The sequence below is a fragment of the Ursus americanus genome, unplaced genomic scaffold (genome assembly GCF_024610735.1).
Source record: "Ursus americanus isolate L20-20 unplaced genomic scaffold, mUrsAme1.1.p SCAF_264, whole genome shotgun sequence".
NCBI classification, from domain to species: domain Eukaryota; kingdom Metazoa; phylum Chordata; class Mammalia; order Carnivora; family Ursidae; genus Ursus; species Ursus americanus.
In genome coordinates this window covers 1-15,000 of record NW_028273846.1, presented here as the reverse complement: position 1 = coordinate 15,000, position 15,000 = coordinate 1, and the positions used below count along the sequence as shown (strand labels likewise).

The following is a 15,000-nucleotide window of genomic DNA, read 5'->3' as shown; positions in this document are numbered from 1 at the left end:
GCGGTGGGCGGGCGGCCCAAGCGAACTGCTAGGGGCTCGGGAGAGGAGAGGGCCCGGAGGCAGGGAGGAGGCCGAGAACCCAGGGAGCGCACGCCTGCAGAGGCGGTGTCACGGCCCGCCCGGGGCTCCCGCGGTTCCTCTCGCCCGGGCCGCTTTCCCTCCACCCCCCTCCGCCGCCTCCGCCTCCGCTCGCGCCGCCCCCTGAGCGCCCACCGCCCTGCACACCAGCCCCCAGCCCGCACCCCGGGATAGGCTGTGGGCGTTCCTGGGGCTTGGAGGTGGAAGCGCTGGGCTGTGGGCGCCTGGCTGTGCCACGGGCACCCGCAGAGGGCCAGGGTTCCGCGTTGCGCTGCGCGTGTGGCGTGTGGCGTGTGGCGAGCGGGTCGGGCCCACCACGCATGGCCTGTGGTGAGGTGGGGGCACGTGGGGTTTGAATGGAGCCGGGTTGGGCAAGGTTGGGGGGGCGGGCCGCTGGCGGCAGAGGGAGTGGAAGGGAGGGCGAAGGGCAAGGAAAGGAAAAGAAAAGGAGAAAAGCCTACAGCACCCGGTATTCCCAGGCGGTCTCCCATCCAAGTACTAACCAGGCCCGACCCTGCTTAGCTTCCGAGATCAGACGAGATCGGGCGCGTTCAGGGTGGTATGGCCGTAGACGCCTGTGGCTGCCGCTCGGTGCCCCAAGAGCCTGCTCCGCCCCTCCCAGCCCCAGCCCCAGCCCCAGCCCCAGCCCCAGCCCCAGCCCAGCCCCTGCCGAGCGATTGTCAGCCCTCCTCGCCTGGCCTGTGCCTGGTGCCTGCCTGCCTGCCTGCCTGCCTGCCAGCACGCCCAGGGGACAAGATGCCTCCGGCACCCTGGAGCCGCGGAAGTCCGCGCGCTCTCCCGTCCCGGGACTCTCCTGCCGCGCCGCCGCTTGGCTCCCGGGATGGCAACGGGGTGGGTCGGGGCGCCGGGGGCGAGGCCCGAGGTGTTCTCAGAGCGCCCCCCAACCCCCCCGCCCTCCGCGGGGAGCACAACCCGCCCACTGGCCTTTCCTCCTCTCCCCGCCGCCGGGCTCAAAGCCCACCGGAAGCCTCGGGCGCCACCACAGACCATCATCACCATCCCAACCCCGTGGCCCTTCCTCCGCCACCCTTCCCCTCCCCACCCAGCGACACCAGGACCTGATCGAGAGACACCAGGGGCCGGCTCGCAATACGCAGACACACAGACACACAGGGAAAGACAGAGAGACACGGAGTGGGGGAACACTTAGGGGACACACTGGACGGGAGAGACGGGGAGGGACAGAGTGTGTGTGTGTGTGTGTGTGTGTGTGTGTGTGTGTGTCTGTGTGTCTCTGTGTGTGTGTGTGTGTGTGTCTGTGTGTGTGACAGAGAGAAAGAGAGAGAGAGATTAGATTATCCAACACACAGACCCTCTCACACCCCAGCACAGACACGCAGACCCCGACCCGGATGCGGACGGGGACAGGGACAGAGACCCAGGTGCACACAGGTGACACACACCCACACACAGGGACACACAGGACGCTGTGTGGGCGCGGCAGCTAGCCCACGGGAGGGCGGTCGCGCTTGGGCGCGCTTTGGGCAAGGCGGCCGCGCCCTGGAGCTGCCATAGGAGCCCTCCCTCGGAGCCCGAGGACTTGCAGCCCAGGTGGCGGGAATCCCGATGGGCGGCCATTCCTGCCCAGCACCCCTCTGGCGTGGGGGCGTGCGAGGCATTCTTTCTTTTGCCCCGTCCTTTATTTTCTGGTGGCCCTTGTGGCCGTGGTGCGGGGCGCCCCGGGGTCTCGCTGAGGGAGCGAGCCTCGCTGTTCCGCTGAGACGGGGCGCGGAGTCGGGTGCCCACGGGGCCTGAGGCCCCGGGCGGTTGGCCATCTCGTGTCCTGTGCGCACGGAGCACGGACGCCCGGGCCCAGGGGCAAAGGGACGGTGACCGGTGCGAAGGAGGGCCATGCCCTTCTGGCGGGGAGCGCAGCCCAGGGCTGGTGGGGAGAAGGTGTAGGCGGGCCCAGGCAGGAGGCGGGGCCGGCAGGCGGTTGGCCCGGGGCGCTGCGGTGGGCGGGCGGCCCAAGCGAACTGCTAGGGGCTCGGGAGAGGAGAGGGCCCGGAGGCAGGGAGGAGGCCGAGAACCCAGGGAGCGCACGCCTGCAGAGGCGGTGTCACGGCCCGCCCGGGGCTCCCGCGGTTCCTCTCGCCCGGGCCGCTTTCCCTCCACCCCCCTCCGCCGCCTCCGCCTCCGCTCGCGCCGCCCCCTGAGCGCCCACCGCCCTGCACACCAGCCCCCAGCCCGCACCCCGGGATAGGCTGTGGGCGTTCCTGGGGCTTGGAGGTGGAAGCGCTGGGCTGTGGGCGCCTGGCTGTGCCACGGGCACCCGCAGAGGGCCAGGGTTCCGCGTTGCGCTGCGCGTGTGGCGTGTGGCGTGTGGCGAGCGGGTCGGGCCCACCACGCATGGCCTGTGGTGAGGTGGGGGCACGTGGGGTTTGAATGGAGCCGGGTTGGGCAAGGTTGGGGGGGCGGGCCGCTGGCGGCAGAGGGAGTGGAAGGGAGGGCGAAGGGCAAGGAAAGGAAAAGAAAAGGAGAAAAGCCTACAGCACCCGGTATTCCCAGGCGGTCTCCCATCCAAGTACTAACCAGGCCCGACCCTGCTTAGCTTCCGAGATCAGACGAGATCGGGCGCGTTCAGGGTGGTATGGCCGTAGACGCCTGTGGCTGCCGCTCGGTGCCCCAAGAGCCTGCTCCGCCCCTCCCAGCCCCAGCCCCAGCCCCAGCCCCAGCCCCAGCCCCAGCCCAGCCCCTGCCGAGCGATTGTCAGCCCTCCTCGCCTGGCCTGTGCCTGGTGCCTGCCTGCCTGCCTGCCTGCCTGCCAGCACGCCCAGGGGACAAGATGCCTCCGGCACCCTGGAGCCGCGGAAGTCCGCGCGCTCTCCCGTCCCGGGACTCTCCTGCCGCGCCGCCGCTTGGCTCCCGGGATGGCAACGGGGTGGGTCGGGGCGCCGGGGGCGAGGCCCGAGGTGTTCTCAGAGCGCCCCCCAACCCCCCCGCCCTCCGCGGGGAGCACAACCCGCCCACTGGCCTTTCCTCCTCTCCCCGCCGCCGGGCTCAAAGCCCACCGGAAGCCTCGGGCGCCACCACAGACCATCATCACCATCCCAACCCCGTGGCCCTTCCTCCGCCACCCTTCCCCTCCCCACCCAGCGACACCAGGACCTGATCGAGAGACACCAGGGGCCGGCTCGCAATACGCAGACACACAGACACACAGGGAAAGACAGAGAGACACGGAGTGGGGGAACACTTAGGGGACACACTGGACGGGAGAGACGGGGAGGGACAGAGTGTGTGTGTGTGTGTGTGTGTGTGTGTGTGTGTGTGTCTGTGTGTCTCTGTGTGTGTGTGTGTGTGTGTCTGTGTGTGTGACAGAGAGAAAGAGAGAGAGAGATTAGATTATCCAACACACAGACCCTCTCACACCCCAGCACAGACACGCAGACCCCGACCCGGATGCGGACGGGGACAGGGACAGAGACCCAGGTGCACACAGGTGACACACACCCACACACAGGGACACACAGGACGCTGTGTGGGCGCGGCAGCTAGCCCACGGGAGGGCGGTCGCGCTTGGGCGCGCTTTGGGCAAGGCGGCCGCGCCCTGGAGCTGCCATAGGAGCCCTCCCTCGGAGCCCGAGGACTTGCAGCCCAGGTGGCGGGAATCCCGATGGGCGGCCATTCCTGCCCAGCACCCCTCTGGCGTGGGGGCGTGCGAGGCATTCTTTCTTTTGCCCCGTCCTTTATTTTCTGGTGGCCCTTGTGGCCGTGGTGCGGGGCGCCCCGGGGTCTCGCTGAGGGAGCGAGCCTCGCTGTTCCGCTGAGACGGGGCGCGGAGTCGGGTGCCCACGGGGCCTGAGGCCCCGGGCGGTTGGCCATCTCGTGTCCTGTGCGCACGGAGCACGGACGCCCGGGCCCAGGGGCAAAGGGACGGTGACCGGTGCGAAGGAGGGCCATGCCCTTCTGGCGGGAGCGCAGCCCAGGGCTGGTGGGGAGAAGGTGTAGGCGGGCCCAGGCAGGAGGCGGGGCCGGCAGGCGGTTGGCCCGGGGCGCTGCGGTGGGCGGGCGGCCCAAGCGAACTGCTAGGGGCTCGGGAGAGGAGAGGGCCCGGAGGCAGGGAGGAGGCCGAGAACCCAGGGAGCGCACGCCTGCAGAGGCGGTGTCACGGCCCGCCCGGGGCTCCCGCGGTTCCTCTCGCCCGGGCCGCTTTCCCTCCACCCCCCTCCGCCGCCTCCGCCTCCGCTCGCGCCGCCCCCTGAGCGCCCACCGCCCTGCACACCAGCCCCCAGCCCGCACCCCGGGATAGGCTGTGGGCGTTCCTGGGGCTTGGAGGTGGAAGCGCTGGGCTGTGGGCGCCTGGCTGTGCCACGGGCACCCGCAGAGGGCCAGGGTTCCGCGTTGCGCTGCGCGTGTGGCGTGTGGCGTGTGGCGAGCGGGTCGGGCCCACCACGCATGGCCTGTGGTGAGGTGGGGGCACGTGGGGTTTGAATGGAGCCGGGTTGGGCAAGGTTGGGGGGGCGGGCCGCTGGCGGCAGAGGGAGTGGAAGGGAGGGCGAAGGGCAAGGAAAGGAAAAGAAAAGGAGAAAAGCCTACAGCACCCGGTATTCCCAGGCGGTCTCCCATCCAAGTACTAACCAGGCCCGACCCTGCTTAGCTTCCGAGATCAGACGAGATCGGGCGCGTTCAGGGTGGTATGGCCGTAGACGCCTGTGGCTGCCGCTCGGTGCCCCAAGAGCCTGCTCCGCCCCTCCCAGCCCCAGCCCCAGCCCCAGCCCCAGCCCCAGCCCCAGCCCAGCCCCTGCCGAGCGATTGTCAGCCCTCCTCGCCTGGCCTGTGCCTGGTGCCTGCCTGCCTGCCTGCCTGCCTGCCAGCACGCCCAGGGGACAAGATGCCTCCGGCACCCTGGAGCCGCGGAAGTCCGCGCGCTCTCCCGTCCCGGGACTCTCCTGCCGCGCCGCCGCTTGGCTCCCGGGATGGCAACGGGGTGGGTCGGGGCGCCGGGGGCGAGGCCCGAGGTGTTCTCAGAGCGCCCCCCAACCCCCCCGCCCTCCGCGGGGAGCACAACCCGCCCACTGGCCTTTCCTCCTCTCCCCGCCGCCGGGCTCAAAGCCCACCGGAAGCCTCGGGCGCCACCACAGACCATCATCACCATCCCAACCCCGTGGCCCTTCCTCCGCCACCCTTCCCCTCCCCACCCAGCGACACCAGGACCTGATCGAGAGACACCAGGGGCCGGCTCGCAATACGCAGACACACAGACACACAGGGAAAGACAGAGAGACACGGAGTGGGGGAACACTTAGGGGACACACTGGACGGGAGAGACGGGGAGGGACAGAGTGTGTGTGTGTGTGTGTGTGTGTGTGTGTGTGTGTGTGTGTCTGTGTGTCTCTGTGTGTGTGTGTGTGTGTGTCTGTGTGTGTGACAGAGAGAAAGAGAGAGAGAGATTAGATTATCCAACACACAGACCCTCTCACACCCCAGCACAGACACGCAGACCCCGACCCGGATGCGGACGGGGACAGGGACAGAGACCCAGGTGCACACAGGTGACACACACCCACACACAGGGACACACAGGACGCTGTGTGGGCGCGGCAGCTAGCCCACGGGAGGGCGGTCGCGCTTGGGCGCGCTTTGGGCAAGGCGGCCGCGCCCTGGAGCTGCCATAGGAGCCCTCCCTCGGAGCCCGAGGACTTGCAGCCCAGGTGGCGGGAATCCCGATGGGCGGCCATTCCTGCCCAGCACCCCTCTGGCGTGGGGGCGTGCGAGGCATTCTTTCTTTTGCCCCGTCCTTTATTTTCTGGTGGCCCTTGTGGCCGTGGTGCGGGGCGCCCCGGGGTCTCGCTGAGGGAGCGAGCCTCGCTGTTCCGCTGAGACGGGGCGCGGAGTCGGGTGCCCACGGGGCCTGAGGCCCCGGGCGGTTGGCCATCTCGTGTCCTGTGCGCACGGAGCACGGACGCCCGGGCCCAGGGGCAAAGGGACGGTGACCGGTGCGAAGGAGGGCCATGCCCTTCTGGCGGGAGCGCAGCCCAGGGCTGGTGGGGAGAAGGTGTAGGCGGGCCCAGGCAGGAGGCGGGGCCGGCAGGCGGTTGGCCCGGGGCGCTGCGGTGGGCGGGCGGCCCAAGCGAACTGCTAGGGGCTCGGGAGAGGAGAGGGCCCGGAGGCAGGGAGGAGGCCGAGAACCCAGGGAGCGCACGCCTGCAGAGGCGGTGTCACGGCCCGCCCGGGGCTCCCGCGGTTCCTCTCGCCCGGGCCGCTTTCCCTCCACCCCCCTCCGCCGCCTCCGCCTCCGCTCGCGCCGCCCCCTGAGCGCCCACCGCCCTGCACACCAGCCCCCAGCCCGCACCCCGGGATAGGCTGTGGGCGTTCCTGGGGCTTGGAGGTGGAAGCGCTGGGCTGTGGGCGCCTGGCTGTGCCACGGGCACCCGCAGAGGGCCAGGGTTCCGCGTTGCGCTGCGCGTGTGGCGTGTGGCGTGTGGCGAGCGGGTCGGGCCCACCACGCATGGCCTGTGGTGAGGTGGGGGCACGTGGGGTTTGAATGGAGCCGGGTTGGGCAAGGTTGGGGGGGCGGGCCGCTGGCGGCAGAGGGAGTGGAAGGGAGGGCGAAGGGCAAGGAAAGGAAAAGAAAAGGAGAAAAGCCTACAGCACCCGGTATTCCCAGGCGGTCTCCCATCCAAGTACTAACCAGGCCCGACCCTGCTTAGCTTCCGAGATCAGACGAGATCGGGCGCGTTCAGGGTGGTATGGCCGTAGACGCCTGTGGCTGCCGCTCGGTGCCCCAAGAGCCTGCTCCGCCCCTCCCAGCCCCAGCCCCAGCCCCAGCCCCAGCCCAGCCCCTGCCGAGCGATTGTCAGCCCTCCTCGCCTGGCCTGTGCCTGGTGCCTGCCTGCCTGCCTGCCTGCCTGCCTGCCTGCCAGCACGCCCAGGGGACAAGATGCCTCCGGCACCCTGGAGCCGCGGAAGTCCGCGCGCTCTCCCGTCCCGGGACTCTCCTGCCGCGCCGCCGCTTGGCTCCCGGGATGGCAACGGGGTGGGTCGGGGCGCCGGGGGCGAGGCCCGAGGTGTTCTCAGAGCGCCCCCCAACCCCCCCGCCCTCCGCGGGGAGCACAACCCGCCCACTGGCCTTTCCTCCTCTCCCCGCCGCCGGGCTCAAAGCCCACCGGAAGCCTCGGGCGCCACCACAGACCATCATCACCATCCCAACCCCGTGGCCCTTCCTCCGCCACCCTTCCCCTCCCCACCCAGCGACACCAGGACCTGATCGAGAGACACCAGGGGCCGGCTCGCAATACGCAGACACACAGACACACAGGGAAAGACAGAGAGACACGGAGTGGGGGAACACTTAGGGGACACACTGGACGGGAGAGACGGGGAGGGACAGAGTGTGTGTGTGTGTGTGTGTGTGTGTGTCTGTGTGTCTGTGTGTCTCTGTGTGTGTGTGTGTGTGTGTCTGTGTGTGTGACAGAGAGAAAGAGAGAGAGAGATTAGATTATCCAACACACAGACCCTCTCACACCCCAGCACAGACACGCAGACCCCGACCCGGATGCGGACGGGGACAGGGACAGGGACAGAGACCCAGGTGCACACAGGTGACACACACCCACACACAGGGACACACAGGACGCTGTGTGGGCGCGGCAGCTAGCCCACGGGAGGGCGGTCGCGCTTGGGCGCGCTTTGGGCAAGGCGGCCGCGCCCTGGAGCTGCCATAGGAGCCCTCCCTCGGAGCCCGAGGACTTGCAGCCCAGGTGGCGGGAATCCCGATGGGCGGCCATTCCTGCCCAGCACCCCTCTGGCGTGGGGGCGTGCGAGGCATTCTTTCTTTTGCCCCGTCCTTTATTTTCTGGTGGCCCTTGTGGCCGTGGTGCGGGGCGCCCCGGGGTCTCGCTGAGGGAGCGAGCCTCGCTGTTCCGCTGAGACGGGGCGCGGAGTCGGGTGCCCACGGGGCCTGAGGCCCCGGGCGGTTGGCCATCTCGTGTCCTGTGCGCACGGAGCACGGACGCCCGGGCCCAGGGGCAAAGGGACGGTGACCGGTGCGAAGGAGGGCCATGCCCTTCTGGCGGGAGCGCAGCCCAGGGCTGGTGGGGAGAAGGTGTAGGCGGGCCCAGGCAGGAGGCGGGGCCGGCAGGCGGTTGGCCCGGGGCGCTGCGGTGGGCGGGCGGCCCAAGCGAACTGCTAGGGGCTCGGGAGAGGAGAGGGCCCGGAGGCAGGGAGGAGGCCGAGAACCCAGGGAGCGCACGCCTGCAGAGGCGGGGTCACGGCCCGCCCGGGGCTCCCGCGGTTCCTCTCGCCCGGGCCGCTTTCCCTCCACCCCCCTCCGCCGCCTCCGCCTCCGCTCGCGCCGCCCCCTGAGCGCCCACCGCCCTGCACACCAGCCCCCAGCCCGCACCCCGGGATAGGCTGTGGGCGTTCCTGGGGCTTGGAGGTGGAAGGGCTGGGCTGTGGGCGCCTGGCTGTGCCACGGGCACCCGCAGAGGGCCAGGGTTCCGCGTTGCGCTGCGCGTGTGGCGTGTGGCGTGTGGCGAGCGGGTCGGGCCCACCACGCATGGCCTGTGGTGAGGTGGGGGCACGTGGGGTTTGAATGGAGCCGGGTTGGGCAAGGTTGGGGGGGCGGGCCGCTGGCGGCAGAGGGAGTGGAAGGGAGGGCGAAGGGCAAGGAAAGGAAAAGAAAAGGAGAAAAGCCTACAGCACCCGGTATTCCCAGGCGGTCTCCCATCCAAGTACTAACCAGGCCCGACCCTGCTTAGCTTCCGAGATCAGACGAGATTGGGCGCGTTCAGGGTGGTATGGCCGTAGACGCCTGTGGCTGCCGCTCGGTGCCCCAAGAGCCTGCTCCGCCCCTCCCAGCCCCAGCCCCAGCCCCAGCCCCAGCCCCAGCCCAGCCCCTGCCGAGCGATTGTCAGCCCTCCTCGCCTGGCCTGTGCCTGGTGCCTGCCTGCCTGCCTGCCTGCCTGCCTGCCAGCACGCCCAGGGGACAAGATGCCTCCGGCACCCTGGAGCCGCGGAAGTCCGCGCGCTCTCCCGTCCCGGGACTCTCCTGCCGCGCCGCCGCTTGGCTCCCGGGATGGCAACGGGGTGGGTCGGGGCGCCGGGGGCGAGGCCCGAGGTGTTCTCAGAGCGCCCCCCAACCCCCCCGCCCTCCGCGGGGAGCACAACCCGCCCACTGGCCTTTCCTCCTCTCCCCGCCGCCGGGCTCAAAGCCCACCGGAAGCCTCGGGCGCCACCACAGACCATCATCACCATCCCAACCCCGTGGCCCTTCCTCCGCCACCCTTCCCCTCCCCACCCAGCGACACCAGGACCTGATCGAGAGACACCAGGGGCCGGCTCGCAATACGCAGACACACAGACACACAGGGAAAGACAGAGAGACACGGAGTGGGGGAACACTTAGGGGACACACTGGACGGGAGAGACGGGGAGGGACAGAGTGTGTGTGTGTGTGTGTGTGTGTGTGTGTGTGTGTGTGTCTGTGTGTCTCTGTGTGTGTGTGTGTGTGTGTCTGTGTGTGTGACAGAGAGAAAGAGAGAGAGAGATTAGATTATCCAACACACAGACCCTCTCACACCCCAGCACAGACACGCAGACCCCGACCCGGATGCGGACGGGGACAGGGACAGGGACAGAGACCCAGGTGCACACAGGTGACACACACCCACACACAGGGACACACAGGACGCTGTGTGGGCGCGGCAGCTAGCCCACGGGAGGGCGGTCGCGCTTGGGCGCGCTTTGGGCAAGGCGGCCGCGCCCTGGAGCTGCCATAGGAGCCCTCCCTCGGAGCCCGAGGACTTGCAGCCCAGGTGGCGGGAATCCCGATGGGCGGCCATTCCTGCCCAGCACCCCTCTGGCGTGGGGGCGTGCGAGGCATTCTTTCTTTTGCCCCGTCCTTTATTTTCTGGTGGCCCTTGTGGCCGTGGTGCGGGGCGCCCCGGGGTCTCGCTGAGGGAGCGAGCCTCGCTGTTCCGCTGAGACGGGGCGCGGAGTCGGGTGCCCACGGGGCCTGAGGCCCCGGGCGGTTGGCCATCTCGTGTCCTGTGCGCACGGAGCACGGACGCCCGGGCCCAGGGGCAAAGGGACGGTGACCGGTGCGAAGGAGGGCCATGCCCTTCTGGCGGGAGCGCAGCCCAGGGCTGGTGGGGAGAAGGTGTAGGCGGGCCCAGGCAGGAGGCGGGGCCGGCAGGCGGTTGGCCCGGGGCGCTGCGGTGGGCGGGCGGCCCAAGCGAACTGCTAGGGGCTCGGGAGAGGAGAGGGCCCGGAGGCAGGGAGGAGGCCGAGAACCCAGGGAGCGCACGCCTGCAGAGGCGGGGTCACGGCCCGCCCGGGGCTCCCGCGGTTCCTCTCGCCCGGGCCGCTTTCCCTCCACCCCCCTCCGCCACCTCCGCCTCCGCTCGCGCCGCCCCCTGAGCGCCCACCGCCCTGCACACCAGCCCCCAGCCCGCACCCCGGGATAGGCTGTGGGCGTTCCTGGGGCTTGGAGGTGGAAGCGCTGGGCTGTGGGCGCCTGGCTGTGCCACGGGCACCCGCAGAGGGCCAGGGTTCCGCGTTGCGCTGCGCGTGTGGCGTGTGGCGTGTGGCGAGCGGGTCGGGCCCACCACGCATGGCCTGTGGTGAGGTGGGGGCACGTGGGGTTTGAATGGAGCCGGGTTGGGCAAGGTTGGGGGGGCGGGCCGCTGGCGGCAGAGGGAGTGGAAGGGAGGGCGAAGGGCAAGGAAAGGAAAAGAAAAGGAGAAAAGCCTACAGCACCCGGTATTCCCAGGCGGTCTCCCATCCAAGTACTAACCAGGCCCGACCCTGCTTAGCTTCCGAGATCAGACGAGATCGGGGGCGTTCAGGGTGGTATGGCCGTAGACGCCTGTGGCTGCCGCTCGGTGCCCCAAGAGCCTGCTCCGCCCCTCCCAGCCCCAGCCCCAGCCCCAGCCCCAGCCCAGCCCCTGCCGAGCGATTGTCAGCCCTCCTCGCCTGGCCTGTGCCTGGTGCCTGCCTGCCTGCCTGCCTGCCTGCCTGCCAGCACGCCCAGGGGACAAGATGCCTCCGGCACCCTGGAGCCGCGGAAGTCCGCGCGCTCTCCCGTCCCGGGACTCTCCTGCCGCGCCGCCGCTTGGCTCCCGGGATGGCAACGGGGTGGGTCGGGGCGCCGGGGGCGAGGCCCGAGGTGTTCTCAGAGCGCCCCCCAACCCCCCCGCCCTCCGCGGGGAGCACAACCCGCCCACTGGCCTTTCCTCCTCTCCCCGCCGCCGGGCTCAAAGCCCACCGGAAGCCTCGGGCGCCACCACAGACCATCATCACCATCCCAACCCCGTGGCCCTTCCTCCGCCACCCTTCCCCTCCCCACCCAGCGACACCAGGACCTGATCGAGAGACACCAGGGGCCGGCTCGCAATACGCAGACACACAGACACACAGGGAAAGACAGAGAGACACGGAGTGGGGGAACACTTAGGGGACACACTGGACGGGAGAGACGGGGAGGGACAGAGTGTGTGTGTGTGTGTGTGTGTGTGTGTCTGTGTGTCTGTGTGTCTCTGTGTGTGTGTGTGTGTGTGTCTGTGTGTGTGACAGAGAGAAAGAGAGAGAGAGATTAGATTATCCAACACACAGACCCTCTCACACCCCAGCACAGACACGCAGACCCCGACCCGGATGCGGACGGGGACAGGGACAGGGACAGAGACCCAGGTGCACACAGGTGACACACACCCACACACAGGGACACACAGGACGCTGTGTGGGCGCGGCAGCTAGCCCACGGGAGGGCGGTCGCGCTTGGGCGCGCTTTGGGCAAGGCGGCCGCGCCCTGGAGCTGCCATAGGAGCCCTCCCTCGGAGCCCGAGGACTTGCAGCCCAGGTGGCGGGAATCCCGATGGGCGGCCATTCCTGCCCAGCACCCCTCTGGCGTGGGGGCGTGCGAGGCATTCTTTCTTTTGCCCCGTCCTTTATTTTCTGGTGGCCCTTGTGGCCGTGGTGCGGGGCGCCCCGGGGTCTCGCTGAGGGAGCGAGCCTCGCTGTTCCGCTGAGACGGGGCGCGGAGTCGGGTGCCCACGGGGCCTGAGGCCCCGGGCGGTTGGCCATCTCGTGTCCTGTGCGCACGGAGCACGGACGCCCGGGCCCAGGGGCAAAGGGACGGTGACCGGTGCGAAGGAGGGCCATGCCCTTCTGGCGGGAGCGCAGCCCAGGGCTGGTGGGGAGAAGGTGTAGGCGGGCCCAGGCAGGAGGCGGGGCCGGCAGGCGGTTGGCCCGGGGCGCTGCGGTGGGCGGGCGGCCCAAGCGAACTGCTAGGGGCTCGGGAGAGGAGAGGGCCCGGAGGCAGGGAGGAGGCCGAGAACCCAGGGAGCGCACGCCTGCAGAGGCGGGGTCACGGCCCGCCCGGGGCTCCCGCGGTTCCTCTCGCCCGGGCCGCTTTCCCTCCACCCCCCTCCGCCGCCTCCGCCTCCGCTCGCGCCGCCCCCTGAGCGCCCACCGCCCTGCACACCAGCCCCCAGCCCGCACCCCGGGATAGGCTGTGGGCGTTCCTGGGGCTTGGAGGTGGAAGGGCTGGGCTGTGGGCGCCTGGCTGTGCCACGGGCACCCGCAGAGGGCCAGGGTTCCGCGTTGCGCTGCGCGTGTGGCGTGTGGCGTGTGGCGAGCGGGTCGGGCCCACCACGCATGGCCTGTGGTGAGGTGGGGGCACGTGGGGTTTGAATGGAGCCGGGTTGGGCAAGGTTGGGGGGGCGGGCCGCTGGCGGCAGAGGGAGTGGAAGGGAGGGCGAAGGGCAAGGAAAGGAAAAGAAAAGGAGAAAAGCCTACAGCACCCGGTATTCCCAGGCGGTCTCCCATCCAAGTACTAACCAGGCCCGACCCTGCTTAGCTTCCGAGATCAGACGAGATCGGGCGCGTTCAGGGTGGTATGGCCGTAGACGCCTGTGGCTGCCGCTCGGTGCCCCAAGAGCCTGCTCCGCCCCTCCCAGCCCCAGCCCCAGCCCCAACCCCAGCCCCAGCCCAGCCCCTGCCGAGCGATTGTCAGCCCTCCTCGCCTGGCCTGTGCCTGGTGCCTGCCTGCCTGCCTGCCTGCCTGCCTGCCAGCACGCCCAGGGGACAAGATGCCTCCGGCACCCTGGAGCCGCGGAAGTCCGCGCGCTCTCCCGTCCCGGGACTCTCCTGCCGCGCCGCCGCTTGGCTCCCGGGATGGCAACGGGGTGGGTCGGGGCGCCGGGGGCGAGGCCCGAGGTGTTCTCAGAGCGCCCCCCAACCCCCCCGCCCTCCGCGGGGAGCACAACCCGCCCACTGGCCTTTCCTCCTCTCCCCGCCGCCGGGCTCAAAGCCCACCGGAAGCCTCGGGCGCCACCACAGACCATCATCACCATCCCAACCCCGTGGCCCTTCCTCCGCCACCCTTCCCCTCCCCACCCAGCGACACCAGGACCTGATCGAGAGACACCAGGGGCCGGCTCGCAATACGCAGACACACAGACACACAGGGAAAGACAGAGAGACACGGAGTGGGGGAACACTTAGGGGACACACTGGACGGGAGAGACGGGGAGGGACAGAGTGTGTGTGTGTGTGTGTGTGTGTGTGTGTGTGTGTGTGTGTGTGTCTGTGTGTCTCTGTGTGTGTGTGTGTGTGTGTCTGTGTGTGTGACAGAGAGAAAGAGAGAGAGAGATTAGATTATCCAACACACAGACCCTCTCACACCCCAGCACAGACACGCAGACCCCGACCCGGATGCGGACGGGGACAGGGACAGGGACAGAGACCCAGGTGCACACAGGTGACACACACCCACACACAGGGACACACAGGACGCTGTGTGGGCGCGGCAGCTAGCCCACGGGAGGGCGGTCGCGCTTGGGCGCGCTTTGGGCAAGGCGGCCGCGCCCTGGAGCTGCCATAGGAGCCCTCCCTCGGAGCCCGAGGACTTGCAGCCCAGGTGGCGGGAATCCCGATGGGCGGCCATTCCTGCCCAGCACCCCTCTGGCGTGGGGGCGTGCGAGGCATTCTTTCTTTTGCCCCGTCCTTTATTTTCTGGTGGCCCTTGTGGCCGTGGTGCGGGGCGCCCCGGGGTCTCGCTGAGGGAGCGAGCCTCGCTGTTCCGCTGAGACGGGGCGCGGAGTCGGGTGCCCACGGGGCCTGAGGCCCCGGGCGGTTGGCCATCTCGTGTCCTGTGCGCACGGAGCACGGACGCCCGGGCCCAGGGGCAAAGGGACGGTGACCGGTGCGAAGGAGGGCCATGCCCTTCTGGCGGGAGCGCAGCCCAGGGCTGGTGGGGAGAAGGTGTAGGCGGGCCCAGGCAGGAGGCGGGGCCGGCAGGCGGTTGGCCCGGGGCGCTGCGGTGGGCGGGCGGCCCAAGCGAACTGCTAGGGGCTCGGGAGAGGAGAGGGCCCGGAGGCAGGGAGGAGGCCGAGAACCCAGGGAGCGCACGCCTGCAGAGGCGGGGTCACGGCCCGCCCGGGGCTCCCGCGGTTCCTCTCGCCCGGGCCGCTTTCCCTCCACCCCCCTCCGCCGCCTCCGCCTCCGCTCGCGCCGCCCCCTGAGCGCCCACCGCCCTGCACACCAGCCCCCAGCCCGCACCCCGGGATAGGCTGTGGGCGTTCCTGGGGCTTGGAGGTGGAAGGGCTGGGCTGTGGGCGCCTGGCTGTGCCACGGGCACCCGCAGAGGGCCAGGGTTCCGCGTTGCGCTGCGCGTGTGGCGTGTGGCGTGTGGCGAGCGGGTCGGGCCCACCACGCATGGCCTGTGGTGAGGTGGGGGCACGTGGGGTTTGAATGGAGCCGGGTTGGGCAAGGTTGGGGGGGCGGGCCGCTGGCGGCAGAGGGAGTGGAAGGGAGGGCGAAGGGCAAGGAAAGGAAAAGAAAAGGAGAAAAGCCTACAGCACCCGGTATTCCCAGGCGGTCTCCCATCCAAGTACTAACCAGGCCCGACCCTGCTTAGCTTCCGAGATCAGACGAGATCGGGCGCGTTCAGGGTGG

At 70.0% G+C, this 15,000-nt stretch overlaps 7 non-coding genes and 1 pseudogene across 7 annotated transcripts; all 8 read right to left on the bottom strand.

Annotated features, from left to right (window-relative positions):
* Nucleotides 1-532: 532 nt before the first annotated feature.
* Nucleotides 533-651, bottom strand: LOC148106562 (5S ribosomal RNA). The gene has a single exon (XR_015723716.1). It is a non-coding gene; the product is annotated as a 5S ribosomal RNA (ribosomal RNA).
* Nucleotides 652-2,582: 1,931 nt separating this feature from the next.
* On the bottom strand, nucleotides 2,583-2,701 carry LOC148106561 (5S ribosomal RNA). The gene has a single exon (XR_015723715.1). It is a non-coding gene; the product is annotated as a 5S ribosomal RNA (ribosomal RNA).
* A 1,930-nt stretch (nucleotides 2,702-4,631) lies between these two features.
* Nucleotides 4,632-4,750, bottom strand: LOC148106560 (5S ribosomal RNA). The gene has a single exon (XR_015723714.1). It is a non-coding gene; the product is annotated as a 5S ribosomal RNA (ribosomal RNA).
* Nucleotides 4,751-6,684: 1,934 nt separating this feature from the next.
* On the bottom strand, nucleotides 6,685-6,803 carry LOC148106559 (5S ribosomal RNA). Its single transcript, XR_015723713.1, has one exon. It is a non-coding gene; the product is annotated as a 5S ribosomal RNA (ribosomal RNA).
* Nucleotides 6,804-8,733: 1,930 nt separating this feature from the next.
* Nucleotides 8,734-8,852, bottom strand: LOC148106558 (5S ribosomal RNA). The gene has a single exon (XR_015723712.1). It is a non-coding gene; the product is annotated as a 5S ribosomal RNA (ribosomal RNA).
* Nucleotides 8,853-10,788: 1,936 nt separating this feature from the next.
* LOC148106557 (5S ribosomal RNA) lies at nucleotides 10,789-10,907 on the bottom strand. The gene has a single exon (XR_015723711.1). It is a non-coding gene; the product is annotated as a 5S ribosomal RNA (ribosomal RNA).
* Nucleotides 10,908-12,833: 1,926 nt separating this feature from the next.
* On the bottom strand, nucleotides 12,834-12,952 carry LOC148106556 (5S ribosomal RNA). Its single transcript, XR_015723706.1, has one exon. It is a non-coding gene; the product is annotated as a 5S ribosomal RNA (ribosomal RNA).
* Nucleotides 12,953-14,894: 1,942 nt separating this feature from the next.
* LOC148106555 (5S ribosomal RNA) lies at nucleotides 14,895-15,000 on the bottom strand (annotated as a pseudogene; the record flags this gene model as incomplete).